The 19,034-nt window shown below is 38.5% G+C and overlaps 1 pseudogene; it reads right to left on the reverse strand.

Annotated features, from left to right (window-relative positions):
• Positions 1-4,112: 4,112 nt before the first annotated feature.
• Positions 4,113-4,220, reverse strand: LOC141421935 (U1 spliceosomal RNA; annotated as a pseudogene).
• Between the last annotated feature and the right edge of the window lie 14,814 nt (positions 4,221-19,034).

A 19,034-nucleotide genomic window follows, 5' to 3' on the forward strand; every position in this document is an offset into this window, starting at 1 on the left:
TTAATATTGTCTTTCATTCCTGATCTGGACAACTAACATTGCAGTTCTGTTTTTCTGGTGTTGAGGATTGAATCCAGGGCCTTGCACATGCTATAGGCAAGTGCTCTTGAGCTACATCCCCATCCCTTCTGGTTTTATTTTGTTTTTGAGACAGAGTCCCACTGCTTCCTTTGCCCAGACTGGCCTCAAACTCTTGATCTTCCTGCCACCACTTCCCAAAGAGCTGGGTTTACAGGCATAGCTAGGATTATAAGTGTGTACCTCCATGTCTGTCTTAATGCTGCTTTTATGAAAATCTAAAACTATTATAAAATTATAGGATAATTTCTGTGCATACAACTATTTTCACAACTTACAATGAATTTTGCCAGGGTGTATCCTAGAAAAAATTAATTCTTGGCTCTATTTAGTGAAGCCTGGTGAAATAAATTTAGTATCAACAATATTTCAAAATAAGTACAACATCCTTAGGTATAAATTAAAACAGATTTGTATAGTCTTCCGTGGACGGACCCTGGTGTGCAACGAAAGTATAGTAGGATTGTAGATGCAGATGCAGTCCTACACCCAATTAGCCAAATGAATGGAGACTAAAATAGAGAATTTTCTTTTCTTGAATATTTACTTCTCTGAGCTACTTTAAGAAAACCACCAAATGTTCTATTTTCTTGTATTTTTCCATTTTAATTTGCTTCATGATTTAAACGGAGTCTCTTCTCGCCATAGACATTATTTCCCAATCTTGTACTATTAAGCATGTTTATAAGAACTAGAGAGATAATTTGTTGGAAAAAACTGACTTCTCCCAACCCCCTTTCCTTTTTGACAAATGAGAATGGTGTGGCTAAGTTACCATGGTGAAGCTGACAAATACCAATACAATGGTTATAATTCAGAAGTAACTTTTCCCTGCTGCTCTGTCTGATAAATGGTTACTACATGATGTTTTCCAACGTGGTTTCCCTTTTGGCTGTTACTTTGACACTGTCCTTGTTTGCATTTTAGTATTTTTGCTAGATACTTACCTCAGCCTTGTTTGAAAGACAAAAATCTGACTGAAGAAAGTCATGGAAACAATAAGTGAAATGGTTTTTTTAAAGCAATATACCAGAGATTACATAAATTTGGTCACTCTTGACTTTGAAAAAAATGATTTTTACAATTTATCTTTCTTTTTCAGTTAACTTATTATGCAATATAAGTGAAACATCAGGTATTTACTCCATTAAAATTAACACAAAATGTGAAAGAAGAAAACCAGAAAATGGAACTGGAGGCATGGCTCAAGTGGTAGACTTCAAACCCCAGGACCATTAAAAAAAAAAAAAAAAGGAAGAAAGAAAGAATACTTCCAAACATATGGAAAATATTGCCAACTGCTTATCAAACAATAATATTTTTGTGACTATTGAGTATATGTGTAGTCACATCTAGAATTTCTATTGAATATAATTAAGTTATATAATTACACTGATAAAAATTATATGAAATCATTAAAGTTAAATATCTCAACTTCTGACTTGTGTTACTTCTATTTTTACAAACAAGGTCTAGAATTTTTTGATCATGCACACATATATCATTAAGATAGAAAAAACTCCAATATCTTTAGCCATCAGGGAAATGTAAATCAAAGCTACATTGAGAGTCAATATCACCCCAGTCAGAATGGCTATCAATTAGAAAACAAAGAGCAACAAATGTTGGCAAGGATGTGGGGGTGTGGGGGAAGAAACCCTTATACACTGTTGGTGGGAATGTAAATAAGCGCAGTCACTATGGAGTCAATATAGAAATTCCTCAAAAAATTAAAAATAGAACTTTGATATGAACCAGCTATACTACTTCTGGGTCAGTTTTCTACAGAGATACTTGCACATTCATGTTTATCACTACACTATTCCTAATAGCCAAGTTATGGAATCAGCTTAGATGCCTATGAACGGATAAATGGATAAAGAAATGTGATATATATGCACAATGGAGTTTTATTTAATCATAAAGAACAATGAAATTTTGTCCTTTGCAGAAAAATGGATGGAATTAGAGATCATGATGTTAGTGAAATAAGCCAATCCCACCAAGACAAGTATCACGTGTTTCTCTCATAGGTGGAAACTGGGGAAGGAGGGGAAGGACATGAAGTTAGGAATATGAAAGAGGAAAAGTGGGGAGGTGGATGAGAAAGGGTAATAGAGGGAGTATTTATATAGCAAAATTATATTATATATATGTATAGAAATGTCATCATAAAACTCCTTACTTTGTACAATTAATATACACCAATGGAAAAAAAAGTCACCTATATACAGTCACTTATTTTTAAGCCATATGCACACAATTATTGTTCTGCTATATCATGCACATAACAAACATACACAAATAGAATTTTAAAAAGAATGACTTTAAATATTTGTTTTAGTTTCTTACTACTGCTGTAACAAATTCCCACAAATTTGTGAACAAAAAGCGATGCCAATTTGTTCCCTTACAGTTCTGGTGTTGCAGGATGCTGCTAGCTGAGATATGAGACACTGAGACAACTTAGCAGGAAGCAACATTTTATTGTGGCAGCACAGACCCAGCAGACTTGTGTCCAAAGGCTGAGCCCCGAGAACAAAGGGGGTCTCACCTTATGTATCCTTGCAAGCAGGTTACAGAGGCAATAAAATTTGAAAAACAAGGTTTAACCCATACATGGTTACATGCAATTCTATAGACTACTTTATCCTAGCTATTTAGTGCCCTTCTACCCCAATGCTATGTGACCTTTTTCACCTTTGAATTCTCTAGGCTTTATCTCTCTGCTATGTCATCCCTTCCCACCTGCTACCTTGTCAGAACTCAGGCCTAGTTTGTTTTCTTCTCATCCTCCTCCCTGCTACATTATTCCCCCCCTTTGATGCTCGGACCCTCCTAGGGTCAAAGAGCATCATCTTGATCTAGGGGTTTGTATTTCCGTAGCATCATTACAGTGAGGCTGTTTTCCTTTCTACAGTAGCCTCCATAAGAGTCCTTATAGACACCGGTACCAGGGGAACTAGGCAGGGTAGTATTAAGTACACACCTAGGATTAGGCCTATTGCCCCTATCAAAGTTTTGAATCCACCTAAGGCAGAAAACCACCCTCCAAACAGATCATTGGGATCCCATCCTTTCTAAATCTGGATGGGACATGGACAAGCTTTTTAACTGGTGTGAAAAACAGTCCATTTGTCCCATTGGAGAGTCGACCCCTCAAGCTTCTGCCGTGGGAAGACTGCTCAGCTTCCAGGGATAACTAGAGCAGGACTGTCGTCCTGCTGTTTCCTGGGCAGTGGAGTCCTGTTGAGGGAGGGCGCTCAGGTTCTGGAGGGTGATCCTGCACAGTGAAGCTGGATCAGGGATGCACTCCCACTGGAGAGAAGCTGGCTTGACTCAACTGTGGTGGATCCAAGGAGCAAGCTCTGCTACCTTAACTGAAGTGGGAGTAGTAGAGAAGATAACAACAAAAGGGCTCCTCCAATGGCATTTTAATGGTTGGAAATTTTATTCTTTTACCCAGAAAATGTCTTTTGTTTTTTTAACTGAGTAGAATTACCATGGCAACAATATGTTATCAGTATATATGTCCAAGAAAACACGTTGTTTTAAAAAAAAAAGTTGAAACCACCATCTTTAAGTATCAAAGGACATATTTAGAGCTACTAAAAATAGTTATTTTGTCTCTATTTAAGTAGAAGACCCTGAGTAAAAATATGAGTTTGTGTCTGGAAGGGCTTTAATGCCAGATAGCCACACATGCATAAGAACTATTTCTTTAATCCTCTCCACCTTGGTTATTTTTGAGAGGTCTGGCACCAGTGACTCCATTTGAATTTTGATGCATTCCCCCCTTTGTCTCCAAACTGCTTATCTCTGAGCAGTCTCTTCTGAAGGTCTGTCTCTCATCCAAGTACTAACCAGGCCTGACCCTGCTTAGCTTTTGAGACCAGACAAGATTGGGCATGTTCAGGGTGATATGGCCAAAGACTGAAGAGCTTTCTTGATTGGTCATTTTTTCCCCTCATAGTGAGGATTTGCTCTTTCCTGGGTTTTGTTTGGTTGGTTTGTTTTTTTGTTTGTTTGTTTTTGTTTTGGGGGAAATTGCAGGGATCAGCACATCTGGAGTGCAATGGATAAGCCTCACCCTGGGAAAACCACCTTCGTGATCATGGTAATCTCCCCCGCCAGGTAAGTATGGTTGGTTGGTTGGTTGGTTTTGATCCCATGTCGGGGGGAATAATGAGCAGATCAGGTGGGAGTCAGTGCCAACTAGACTCTTTTGGCCAAATTTAAGCAACAAAGAAGCATATAAGAAATGGCTCTTAGGCAGTGGCTTCTAGACAAGGACAATACAAAACAAAATCCAACAAAAGCAGATGTCTAAAAGGTGATCCTGGTTGACACATAGTAGTTATTAGAGTCAGTTTTTTATGGACTTGATTGTAAGTGCCCTAAAAGGATCAGAACTGTAATGACAAAAACTTAAGAGTCATGGTTAAAATTCTGATGGACAATTTAGCAACTAACAGAACAGTATATCAGTAGCACTAACTTTTTGTTACTGTGTTTATCTAAATTTTGTATTTTAGAAGGCTTGATATACTTGAAAAACATAAATATATTTAATATACAGGAACCAGCAACAGCATCACAGCTCTATAGAAGTTATATATACATATTAGTTTAGTTGTTGCTCTTGAAGTAAAACCTTAGATTTTTTTCATCAGTTGGGGGAGGAGAACAGTGTCAGTGACCCAAAGTAGCCCAGTCACAGACACATATAGGATACCAACTGCATTAGAATCACCCAAGAGAACAGTACTTTAATCCTGAGGTCATCTAGAAAATTTTACATAAACCAACTCTTTTTTTTCCAGTTAATCATTATTTTCTTCATTTTGTTTTTATTAAAGCATGTTTGCTTAATTTATAGCAAGTACAAAATAAGCTGGGTCTTGTTTTGATCCAAACATTGATGTCTTAAAGGTCATACACAATATTTGTTACAAAGAACATATAAAATTACCTTTTTAGGTGCTTTTATAAGAAATAAAATACGAAGTTTAACCTCACAACTTTCCTCTTTGATAGAACTGCAAACTACTGCTATAGTTTTAAATAGACTTTGTTGTTTAAACTATACATCCAGGAAAATCTGAAAAAAATTAAAATACATGCATATAAATGACTGCATGGCAGAACGTGAACTTAACTGCAAACAGTAAAGAAGTAAAAGTTAGAAACACTATCAAATATGCAAAGGTCCTAGAATAGATCCTTTAAACACATCCCACAAACAGTATTAAAAACCATCTTTGTTCTTTACAGGCAAGGCCTTCTAAGACCAAAATTTTAAAAAGTAATCCTCTAAAAGGAATCATTTTCCCATAGTATTTCTTACTCATATCTCCAAGCAGTCTGAGATTTTTTTTTAAAGATGTTGTCTTTTTATTCTGAAATGAGACTGGTCATTTCAAGTCACTTTTTATTACCTCCTGAACACTCTGAGAAATACTAGAAGTTATAGTTAAGGGTATTACTTCCTTGTTTTTAGTCAAGTACTATGGTACTATGTTGATAATCAAAAACTAAGAGTTGTGGCTCTTGTTTAAAACTAATCCTTTATCTAAAATTACTTTAAATTTCACGGCACCACAGAATCATCAAGGATGGGAGTGTTGTCTTTCAATTTGCCTCACATTGAATAAACTGAGGTGTGAAGAGCAAGCCCCCTCATGAAGAGGTAGGCAAATTTTGATACAAATGCACATGCCAAGTGCTGTAAGCATCAAAATTCACTTTTTACACTATGCACAAACACAAACAAAATCTATTTTGAAACAATTCACTAATGCTTCTAACAGCAAGAAGACTAAGTAACAATGGTAAAAAATGCTCCTTAAATTTTAGAATAACTTTATATAAGAACATTCTTTTCCCCCTTACAAATATTTCTGTCATCATTGACATGTTTAAGTTTTAAGGGGAGTTTCTCTGATGTTTTTATATTCCAAATCTTAGAACAGAAAAAAAGTAGCGAAGGCTCCATGTTTCAGTAAAATACTCGCTCTTCCTCAAAATGCTACCTAACCCAGTTGGCATCATTCCCCAAGACAGTTGGGTTAAGAAAAGAACTAGTCCACACTGAATCATAAATAAACTGTTATCATGGGCCCAGATATCTTAACAAGACACGGAGCTCCACTCTGAACCTATATGTGTCTGCATAGTAAGAGTGGTAAATGGGCTACAACCTCACTTTTGTATCATTCTATCTTATTAGCAGCTACATTTCTAGATTAACAGTTCTACCAAGTATGGAAATTTATGTTTAATAAGACAATGTTGCAAATTATGGTCAGCCAACATCTTTTCACCAGGTAATTCAAGCACAAAAAATGAAAATCTTCACAAAAATATACAGACACACCACAAATTGGTAGCTGCCCATAACATTAAACAAACTGGACCCTTAAGAGTGGCTTCTCAACAGCATATCATTTTAATATAACCATTGCCTGGTACAGGGAAAACTAACAAGTGTTTTTACACATCATTGCAACATTGTATTCCTGATAATTTAAGTATACCAAACAATGAGTAAATGAATGAAACATGCCTAGAAAGTATCATACTTTATATTATCAGTGATCACTGGACTTAGGACTAGTCCAAGACCTTGACTTAGATTTTGATCTAGACCTAAACCCCGACAAAAATCACCAGAGAACACAGGTAAATATTTATGGGGACTAAGCGTGGAGTTAGGAAACATAGTGGCCAAGAATCATGGCTCATATGTTGATAAGGGGTGTTGACATTAACACATGGCTCATGACATACAGCAGGGTTCAATGGAACCCCCCTAACATAATAGGCCCAATCTGGCCATCCCAGGGCAAGAATTCCCTCTGCCTGCCATGTGGAAGGAGTAGAACTAACATCTCCTGTCTGTTGAGTCCAATAAAAACTGGAGGTATCGACTTCCGGTATAGTGCTCCTTTTTGAGTTTTTATTTTTTTCTTTATCCTATCTGGAGGGTACACTTTTGTTGGGAACCAAAAGCCACAGTCTGACAAGGTCACTGTGGCTTAGCATTCTGACAAGGTCAGAATCTGCAGGTGCACCATGTCTCTATCACGGTGGGGAGGAACGCTAAGTGGTTTCCCTTAACTGAAAAGAAGTTTATACTTAGTCAAGGACACTGGCAGTAAGAATGCAGAGTGGCAAAAACAGAAAGGTTGTAACTAGGTCAGAGTGTTTTGATGTTTAAGTCTCTTTCTCTTTTATATAAAGCTTGCTGAGAGAAATAAAAGGTTGCCGGTTGGTCATCAGCTTTCTGGCCCTCTCGATATGTGTTTTGTCATTCCCTTCCTGAGTGAGTGAGTCCTTTTGTGTGTCTTGTCTGTTCATTCCTTCCGAGCCCTTTCAGGTCAAGGACCTCTGTGATCCTGGCACACTTTGGCTTTGTTTTTTTGTTTTTTGTTTTAACTTTGCTTTACATAAGTAAATCTTCTCAACCTTCATATCAGTGCAGCAGTACTCCCTGTGCTCAGCTGTCTCTTGTCCTCTCTGTGTTTTAATAAACTCTTGTCTTGAAAAATTTGTGGATGAACCTGTAGTGCCAAAAATTCTTGACAGTTATCTTGACAAAATAAAAACATTTTTAAAACAATTCTTTTAAATGTTATCAAGAACAATACAATATTTTTAAGAGGGCCTTGTTGTTATGAGCTTAGAGAATTAAGTTTTAGTTTAGCATCAGAACATTAAATTTTGACTTTACAAAACTTTTACTGTAATTGGATTTTAGTTAACTTAAACACTTACATAAGCATGTGTAAGGGCCCTCTTTCTATGACAACTTACTCTGTATCTTTGTGTCTACTTATTTTGTATCTTCTGGGGGAGCTTGTATTTATCCTTCTTTTATTATTATTATTATTTAAAAGTATTTTTCAACCTTTTAATTTTTTAAAACCATATTCTTAATACCATATAGATAAATAGATTTGTTACTTGTTGAAAATAACTCATAAACTCTTTTAACTTAGAATCTTATGTTTGTATGAAAAAAAGCAAAAAGAAAGCAACCTTGAAATCATTTTTGTATAAAAACAATTTAAAGAAAGCCCCATATTAATAGACCCATGTATTAATAAGAGAGAATTGAATCTCAGATTTTATTTACAACAGAATGAAACAGGCTAAGGTCATTTTGAACTACCCCAATTTTAAGATTCCTGCTGCAAGCTGTGGCCCCCCCTTTTCTTTCTTTCTGTTTTTTTCTCTTCTGGTCTGAGCCAGTGTATTAACCTCTGAATGCCTGCATCCTAGTGAGACCTGACTGAAATAAGTTTGAAAACCTGTTTTCTTAAAAGTAGCAGTAGAACAGAGTAATAATTTTTACATTGACTCTATAAACTTCACTAACTACGGTTTTATGTAGTGACCCTTCCAGGGGCTGTCCTACACCAAAAGCAGGCCAATCTACTTCACAAAGGACCTTAAGCTCGTTAGGAGTTAACTTAACTTCATAGTCTCCATTAAATCCTTTTTTTAAAGTTTTTGACCATATACTCCAAGGGAGTGTTCTTACTCTGATTTCTGCCCATCTCCTCCCATTACCAGACTGCCAGACAGACACAAAGGGGGAGGAGATCTGGAAAAGCAGCCATTTCAAATGTCTTCTGCCACTCCCCTCGTGGAGATTTAGGCATCTCTTTGGCCCTAGTGAGCCAGTATAAACCCCGGACTGAGGCCCTGTTAAGACTCACCCTTGACCTCATGAGTTTGCCACAGACCCAAAGATCAAGCCTCCTCACTCACATCACAGCTGGGCTCGCACTGTCACACACTCTTACACAACTCAGTAGCTCCACCCTGCTCCCTGAGCCTGAGAGACATGGCTTCACCCCAAATTGCGGTTACTAGCAGTCTCTGGGAGGTGATCAGTCTCCCCTTCTGCTTCCTGAGGCAGGTGTGAATTTGAACCCAGGTTCTTACCAGTCTGATGAGTGGGGCTCCCCTCCCCTTGCTGGTTCCTGCACCTCACTGGTTCCTTTGTGCATCCAAGGCCCTCCTCCCCACTCACCAGGCAGACGATTCCCTTCTCCGGATCAAGCTGTCCATTGGCACCTGGTGGGATCTCCTCCCGGCCACCTGGAGGACACACCCCAGTGACAAAGAAGGTGACAGCTTACCATGTTGCCACAATCCCAGACAATCCCCCAAGAAATGTGGGAGGCTGCTAGTTGAGATATGAGACACTGAGGCAACTTAGCAGGAAGTAACAGTTTATTGTGCCAGCACAGACCCAGCAGACTCATGTCCAAAAGCTGATGCCTGAGAACAAAGGAGTCTCACCTTATGTACCTTTGCAATCAGGTTGCAGAGGCAATAAAATTTTTAAAAAACAAGGTTTAGGAAATTCCAAGATGGCGGCTAGAGGTAGGAAGCAGAAAGCGACCCTCCTATAGTGAAATATTGGAGAGACGCTGGAGACACACTTTGCAGGCATAATCACCGAGAAAAGGCATAACCTTGACTCCTTCACATCTCCAGCCGGCGCAGAGAATCTCCACTTCACGTTAAACGGAGAACCAAGGAGGGCCCCCGGGGCCGCCAGTGGCTGGCGCCCATACGGCTTGGGAAGACGCGGACCAGCTTACTGTCGATTAGTACACTAACACTCCCTGTTTATACCTTTGAAACTTTCTTGTCTGATACCTTGTTCTGCTTTCTCCCTCTTGTCTGTATATTTGTTTTCCCCTTTTCTTTAACTTCTTGCTTTCCATCTCAGCTCACTCTTCCATTCTCAATATTACCATTGTTATTATTACAAGCTAGAAAATACTTAGTTACACACAGTACAGGGACAGTAACAACACCAAGGACAATGACGGGAAGACAGAAAAAACAGGGAAACCAGTTTCCCCACAGCAAAAAATTAGTACAGGAACCAGAGGGGAATGAAGAGAACAGAAACTCAGATCCAGACTCCAACAAAATGAAGATAAACTATGCCAAAGGACCCAATGAAGCCCACAAGAATAATTTAAAAGAAGACATACTACAAGTACTCAATGAGAATTTTATAGAGATGATACTGGATAGGGTCAACCAAAATGTACAGGAGACACTCAAGAAATTCCAAGACAATAAAAATAGAGAATTTGAAAAAGCAAAAGAAGAAATAAAGAAAACCATAGAAGCACTGTATAAACACCAAAGTGAAAGAGAGAACACAATGAATAAATGGATAAATGAACTCAGGACAAAAATAGACAACAATAAAGAAGAAAACTGCCAGGATATGGAAAGCCTCAGAAAAAAGAACGAAACAGAACTGCAAAACAAAACAGAAGGCCAATCCAGCAGAATAGAACAAACAGAAGACAGAATCTCAGAAGTTGAAGATGAAATGGTAATTAAAGGAAAAACCAAAGAACTATTAATTAAACAACTAAAGACCTGTGAAAAGAAAATGCAAGAACTCACTGACTCCATCAAAAGACCAAACTTGAGAATCATGGGCATCGAAGAAGGAGAAGAGGAGCAAGCGAAGGGAATGCGTAATATATTCAACAAAATAATAACAGAAAATTTCCCAAATCTAGAGAAAGATATTCCCATACAAATGCAAGAGGCCTCCAGGACACCAAACAGACCAGATCAAAATAGAACTACTCCACGACATATTATCATTAAAACAACAAGTTCAGAAACTAAAGAAAGAATATTGAAGGCTGTAAGAGAGAAAAAACAAGTAACATACAAAGGTAAACCCATCAAAATCACAGCAGACTTCTCAACAGAAACATTAAAAGCAAGAAGAGCGTGGGGTGAAATCTTCCGGGCACTGAATGAAAATAACTTCAACCCCAGGATACTCTACCCAGCAAAGCTATCATTCAAAATAGATGGAGCAATAAAAGTCTTCCATGATAAGCAGAAACTAAAACAATATGTGACCACAAAGCCACCATTACAAAAGATTCTGCAAGGGATCCTGCACACAGAAAGTGACACCCAACTTAACCATGAAAAGGCAGGCAGCACCAAACCACAGGATAAGAAAAAGCAAGACAGTAGAGAGTAACATCAAGTTAGGTACACACAATCAAACCTTCAAACAACTAAGATAAATAAATGGCAGGAATCACCACATACCTATCAGTACTAACGCTTAATGTTAATGGACTTAATTCACCCATCAAAAGACACCGTTTGACAAAATGGATTAAAAAAGAAGATCCAACAATTTGTTGCTTACAGGAGACTCATCTCACCGACAGAAATAAGCATATGATTAGAATGAAAGGCTGGAGGAAGATTTACCAAGCCAATGGCCCCCGAAAACAAGCAGGAGTAGCAATACTTATCTCTGACAAAGTAGACTTCAAACCTACATTGATCAAACGAGATAAAGAAGGACATTCCATACTAATAAAAGGGGAAATAGACCAAAAGGAAATAATAATCATCAATCTGTACACACCCAATGTCAACGCACCCAATTTCATCAAACATACCCTGAAAGACCTAAAAGCATATATAAACAACACAGTGGTTGTGGGAGACTTTAACACTCCATTATCATCAATAGATAGGTCATCCAAACAAAAACTCAATAAAGAAATCCAAGATCTAAAATATGCAATAGATCAAGTGGACCTAGTAGATGTCTACAGAACATTTCATCCAACCTCTACACAATATACATTCTTCTCAGCAGCCCATGGAACCTTCTCCAAAATAGATCATATCCTAGGGCACAAAGCAAGCCTCAGCAAATATAAGAAAATAGAAATAATACCGTGCATACTATCTCACCACAATGCAGTAAAAGTAGAACTCAACAACAAAAGTAAAGACAAAAAACATGCAAACAGCTGGAAACTAAATTACTCATTACTTAATGAAGAATGGATCATCGATGCAATAAAAGAGGAAATTAAAAAGTTCCTGGAAGTCAATGAAAATGAAAACACAACCTACCAGAACCTATGGGACACAGCTAAGGCAGTCTTGAGAGGAAAGTTTATAGCCATGAGTGCATGTATTAAAAAGATTGAAAGATCCCAAATCAATGACCTAATGATACATCTCAAACTCCTAGAAAAACAAGAACAAGCAAATCCCAAAACAAATAGGAGAGAAATAATAAAAATAAGAGCTGAAATCAACAAAATAGAAACCAAAAAAACCATACAAAGAATTAATGAAACAAAAAGTTGGTTCTTTGAAAAAATAAACAAGATCGATAGACCCCTGGCAAACCTGACTAAAATGAGGAGAGAAAAAACCCAAATTAGTAGAATTAGGAATGCAAAAGGGGAGATAACAACAAACACCATGGAAGTCCAGGAAATCATCAGAGACTACTTTGAGAACCTATATTCAAATAAATTTGAAAATCTAAAAGAAATGGACAGATTTCTAGATACATATGATCATCCAAAACTGAACCAAGAGGAAATTAATCACCTGAATAGACCTATAACACAAAATGAAATTGAAGCAGCAATCAAGAGTCTCCCCAAAAAGAAAAGTCCAGGTCCTGATGGAATCTCTGCTGAATTCTATCAGACCTTTAAAGAAGAACTGATACCAACCCTCCTTAAACTGTTCCATGAAATAGAAAAGGAAGGAAAACTGCCAAACACATTTTATGAAGCCAGTATTACACTTATCCCAAAACCAGGCAAAGACACCTCCAAAAAGGAGAACTATAGGCCAATCTCCTTAATGAACATTGATGCAAAAATCCTCAACAAAATAATGGCAAACTGAATTCAGCAACACATCAAAAAGATTATTCACCATGACCAGGTAGGCTTCATCCCAGGGATGCAGGGGTGGTTCAACATACGAAAATCAATAAACGTAATAAACCACATTAACAGAAGCAAAGACAAAAACCACTTGATCATCTCAATAGATGCAGAAAAAGCCTTTGATAAGATCCAACATCATTTCATGATAAAAGCTCTAAGAAAACTAGGAATAGAAGGAAAGTTCCTCAACATTATAAAAGCTATATATGACAAACCTACAGCCAGCATTATACTTAACGGAGAAAAATTAAAACCATTCCCTCTAAAATCAGGAACCAGACAAGGATGCCCACTATCTCCACTCCTATTCAACATAGTACTGGAATTCCTAGCCAGAGCAATTAGGCAAGAAGAAGGAATAAAAGGAATACAAATAGGTAAAGAAACTGTCAAAATATCCCTATTTGCAGACGACATGATCCTATACCTTAAAGACCCAAAAACCTCTACTCAGAAGCTTCTAGACATCATCAATAGCTATAGCAAGGTAGCAGGATATAAAATCAACATAGAAAAATCATTAGCATTTCTATACACTAATAATGAGCAAACGGAAAAAGAATGTATGAAAACGATTCCATTTACAATAGCCTCAAACAAAATCAAATACCTAGGTGTAAACCTAACAAAAGATGTGAAAGACCTCTACAAGGAAAACTATACACTTCTGAAGAAAGAGATTGAGGAAGACTATAGAAAGTGGAGAGATCTCCCATGCTCATGGATTGGTAGAATCAACATAGTAAAAATGTCGATACTCCCCAAAGTAATCTACATGTTTAATGCAATTCCCATCAAAATTCCAATGACATTCATTAAAGAGATTGAAAAATCTACTGTAAAATTTATATGGAAACACAAGAGGCCACGAATAGCCAAGGCAATACTCAGTCAAAAGAACAATGCAGGAGGTATCACAATACCTGACTTCAAACTATATTACAAAGCAATAACAATAAAAACAGCACGGTACTGGCACAAAAACAGACATGAAGACCAGTGGAACAGAATAGAGGATCCAGATATGAAGCCACAGAACTATGAGCAACTTATCTTTGACAAAGGAACTAAAAATATACAATGGAGAAATAGCAGCCTCTTCAACAAACACTGCTGGGAAAACTGGTTAGCAGTCTGCAAAAAACTGAAACTAGATCCATGTATATCACCCTATACCAAGATTAACTCAAAATGGATCAAGGATCTTAATATCAGACCCCAAACTCTTAAGTTGATATAAGAAAGAGTAGGAAATACTCTGGAGTTAGTAGGTATAGGTAAGAACTTTCTCAACGAAACCCCAGCAGCACAGCAACTAAGAGATAGCATAGATAAATGGGACCTCATAAAACTAAAAAGCTTCTGTTCATCAAAAGAAATGGTCTCTAAACTGAAGAGAACACCCACAGAGTGGGAGAAAATATTTGCCAATTATACATCAGACAAAGGACTGATAACCAGAATATACAGGGAACTTAAAAAACTAAATTCTCCCAAAACTAATGAACCAATAAAGAAATGGGCAAGTGAACTAAACAGAACTTTCTCAAAAGAAGAAATTCAAATGGCCAGAAAACACATGAAAAAATGCTCACCATCTCTAGCAATAAAGGAAATGCAAATTAAAACCACACTAAGATTCCACCTCACCCCTGTTAGAATAGCCATCATCAGCAACACCACCAACAACAGGTGTTGGCGAGGATGCGGGGAAAAAGGAACCCTCTTACACTGTTGGTGGGAATGTAGACTAGTACAACCACTCTGGAAAAAAATTTGGAAGCTACTTAAAAAGCTAAACATCGATCTACCATTTGATCCAGCAATACCACTCTTGGGGATATACCCAAAAGACTGTTACTCCAGAGGCACCTGCACACCCATGTTTATTGCGGCACTATTCACAATAGCCAAGTTATGGAAACAGCCAAGATGCCCCACCACTGACGAATGGATTAAGAAAATGTGGTATCTATACACAATGGAATTTTATGCAGCCATGAAGAAGAACGAAATGTTATCATTCACTGGTAAATGGATGGAATTGGAGAACATCATTCTGAGTGAGGTTAGCCTGGCTCAAAAAACCAAAAATCGTATGTTCTCCCTCATATGTGGACATTAGATCAAGGGCAAACACAACAAGGGGATTGGACTATGAGCACATGATAAAAGCGAGAGCACACAAGGGAGGGGTGAGGATAGGTAAGACACCTAAAAAATTAGCTAGCATTTGTTGCCCTTAACGCAGAGAAACTAAAGCAGATACCTTAAAGCAACTGAGGCCAATAGGAAAAGGGGACCAGGAACTAGAGAAAAGGTTAGATCAAAAAGAATTAACCTAGAAGGTAACACACACACACAGGAAATTAATGTAAGTCAACTCCTTGTATAGCTATCCTTATCTCAACCAGCAAAACCCCTTGTTCCTTCCTATTATTGCTTATACTCTCTCTACAACAAAATTAGAAATAAGGGCAAAATAGTTTCTGCTGGGTATTGAGGCGGGGGAGAGGAAGGGGGCGGAGTGGGTGGTAAGGGAGGGGGTGGGGGCAGGGGGGAGAAATGAACCAAGCCTTGTATGCACATATGAATAATAAAAGAAAAATGAAAAAAAAAATAAAAATAAAAAAAATAAAAAACAAGGTTTAACCTATATATGGTTACATGCAATTCTACAGGCTATTTTACCATAGTTATTTAGTGCCCCCCTACCCCAATGCTATGTGACCTTTTTTCACCTTTGAATTCTTTAGGTTTTGTCTCTCTGCTATGCCATCCCTTTCCCCCTGCTACCTTGTCAGAACTCAGGCTTAGTTTGTTTGCTTCTGATCCTCCTCCCTGCCACGTTACTGGAAGTCAAAAGTCTGAAATCAAGGTAATTATAGGGCTGGGTTCCTTTTGGAGGCTTCAAAGGAGGCTCCTTCGGCTTGCCTTCCCAGCTTCTAGAAGCACCTGCATTCCTTGGCTGATGGCTCTTCCTCACATCATCCCACCCTCTTGCTTCTGCAGTCACCTCTCCTCTTTCTCACTTTGATTCTCCTGCCCTCCTCTTGAAAAGCCCTGTTGATTATATTGGGCCCACCAGATAATCAGGATAATCACCTCATCTCAAAACTTTCCTTAATCACATCAGCAAAGTCCCTTTTTACTGAGTAAGGCAACATATACCCAGATTCTGGGAATTAAGACATGGACATCTTTGGGCAACCATTACTCAGCTACCACAAAGCCTTAACATGTATTTTAATCCATTTTTTAAAAGAAAGAAAAAGCAGTGGACACTAGAAGGGAAGATTGGTTTATTCTTATTGCTGTAATCCTGTCCTGGTATGCAGGTCTGTGGGGCCTGGATCTTTGAGTACATGGTGGCTAAACCAGAACCCAAGGGAAACAGAGTTGGGGGATCTGAACTGGTTACCTATTGGTCAGTGCCTTTTATGGTTCCCCATTACATTCCAGACTAAGACCTCTTACATTGCCCTGAAGTCTTTCCAATTCTGACCCGTGTGTCTGTCAACTCTCCCTGAATGCCTCCTAGTGGTATATTAGGTTGTAGCACTTTGCAATCACCTGTACTCTCTCACAGGACCCCAACCCCAGGCTTATAATGTACCTCCTTCCCTAGGCCCAAATAGTCATCTGGCAAATTAACCTTGTCTACCAAAAACTCCTCCTTCAATGAATCCGTCCTTTCTTACTGCCTTAGTGAAACAGCCTTTGGATTGTGCGTTTTCCTTTCTACTTGCTTTATGCCATCAGTAATTGTATAATTATTCTAGTGAGGATAATTAATGGAGCCCAGTGAAAAATACAATGAGAGTCTCTTGCCCAAAAATTATGAAGACTCTCAAGACAGCAACAGCAGATTATGAAACCAAGCCCTGGTCCATGTGCAACTGGACCAGGCCAATGTGAAGCCATCCCTAGCCCCAGTGGGTTGTCAGCTAAGGACACTGAAATTACACCTGGGATACAGGTGTTCTCCAGGCCTAGATCAGTGACCCCCACCAAAAGGCATACAAAAATGGCAGTTGAGTGCACATCAAACGAAAGAACACACAAAGTTCAAGATACTCTACAGAAGATTATTTATACTTTCCTAAGGCTATCACAACAATTTGCCACAAAATGAGTGCCTTAAACAACAGAAATTAATTTTCTTCTAGTTCTGAAATTCTGGACATCCAAAATCAAGAATCAACAGGTCCATGTTCCATCCAAAGGCTCTAGGGGAGACCCTCCTGGCCTCTTCCAGCTTCTGGTGGCTTGGGCAGTCCTTAGGTTCCTTGGCTTGAAGCTGTATCACTCCCATCTCTGACTCCACTATCATGTGACCTTCCTCTGTGTGCATTTTTGTGTGTCCTCTTCTCATAAGAGCACCAGTCATTACGTTGAATGCCCTTCTTAGTCTAGTTTGATCTCACTCATCTTAATTAATTACTTCTGCAAAGACTCTCTTTCCAAATAAGATTATATTCTGAAGTTCCAGGTGGATATGAAAAAAGGGACACTATTCAGACCTTTATCTGTTTACAAGACCTCCTTCAGAATGCCTCAAGAGTAGTTTTTGCTGATATATGTTTAACAATTGTTGGGGTCCAGAGTTGACCACCCCTCAGAGGAACAAAAAGACACTCACAATAATGTAAGTCACAAAGCGAGGTTTATTTCCAGCCAGCTGGGGTCTGGGTATCTGCCCAATGCAGTGGGTTTCAACATGGACCCCAAATACAAAACTCAGGCTGCTTTTATATTTTTTAGACATTAGTCACGGTTACACAGCAATTTTTATGATCCCTGGGGTCACATATTTCTGATATCTCCCACATCCTGGTGGTGGGGCCAGATTACTTGAAGATTATTTATCAGGAATTTGGTAAACATCAGGTGTCTCAACTCATTGACTCACATGCCGTTTTAGCAAGATTAACCAGAAACAGTCCGTGTTCCCAGAAACCGCCCCACCTCCCTTTGTTCCAGTAAGTGGTGGCTTGGGTCATGTTAGCCATGGCGGGTTTCAGGCTGAGTGGGCTGCAAGCCTCAAAGGTACCCTAACATTTGTACCCTAACACAATTCATATGAATTGTTACATAATTTTATTTGCCAAGGAAACCTTGAAAGATACATAAATCCATACAAGTTGTAGAGAGTATGTATAATAAATGAAGAATAACCTAGGTAGTGAAAATTTGGGGGATATGGTTACATAAGCAATATAAATTATGGCTGATGCATCCTAGAAATGTGAAAAGAAAAAAAAAGAAAGGGAAAATGTTCAATTTTCCATTAGGAAAATGAGGTGAAATCCAGGAACTGCTAGGTTGTCTACTTGCTCTGTGTGAAAGGCTGTGTGACCTAATTGGTTAGAATTTCCAGTAACAGCACCCAAGGCTCCCTCCTCCCAGGGAAAGCTGGGGTAAGTCTAGGTGCTTAGGATGCCTTTTGGGGTCATTCATTTGCATAAGTTACTTATTAAGGGTGAGGAACTGAGTATTACTTTGTATATGGTGAATAGCTAGGAACCTAGCAAGGCCCCAAAGGGGTTTTAATTAAAATAAACTGTTTACTTTTATAGTTCTTAGCTGAATGTTCATTGTCTCATTAAGTGTTTAAGCTATCACAGAAACAGAGAGCTTCAGGTTTTGTTAATGTATTTCCCTATAATAAAAGAGCAAGGAGTCTTGGGTAGGTAATATGAGAACCGTGCTTAACACTCATTTGATAATAAAGCAAGGGGTCTGCCCAACTTCCCCTGGATGAACCCTAGTTCTCCTAGTTGTCCTTTAACATGAGAAGCAGAGATGGAAGGCTTTGCAATAGGACTTTTGAGTCATCAAATGGAGTTCCTCTGTGGGCAGTTATCCTATAGTGGGACAGCCACCCCTTTCCACTGATTTCCTCAGGCTGCCCAAGAAAACAGTCCATCAAAATCCCTGTGCTCTGCTCCAGGTGCAGGTAACAGTCGCTGCCACCCTCAACCCCCAACCATGTAACTTGTAGTGGCTTTATTTATAGGGAGCATATGGACTCCCTCTCAAGACCCATTCTCCTGAAAGACTGTGAAAGGCTTGTGTTGCCTACACACTTTGTTGTCTGGAATGCACTCCTTCTGTCTGTCCTCTGCAGAACTGCAAGGAAGTATTACAAACAAATCACTGATGCTTTCA

Source organism: Castor canadensis, chromosome 3 (assembly GCF_047511655.1).
Source record: "Castor canadensis chromosome 3, mCasCan1.hap1v2, whole genome shotgun sequence".
Taxonomy (NCBI): domain Eukaryota; kingdom Metazoa; phylum Chordata; class Mammalia; order Rodentia; family Castoridae; genus Castor; species Castor canadensis.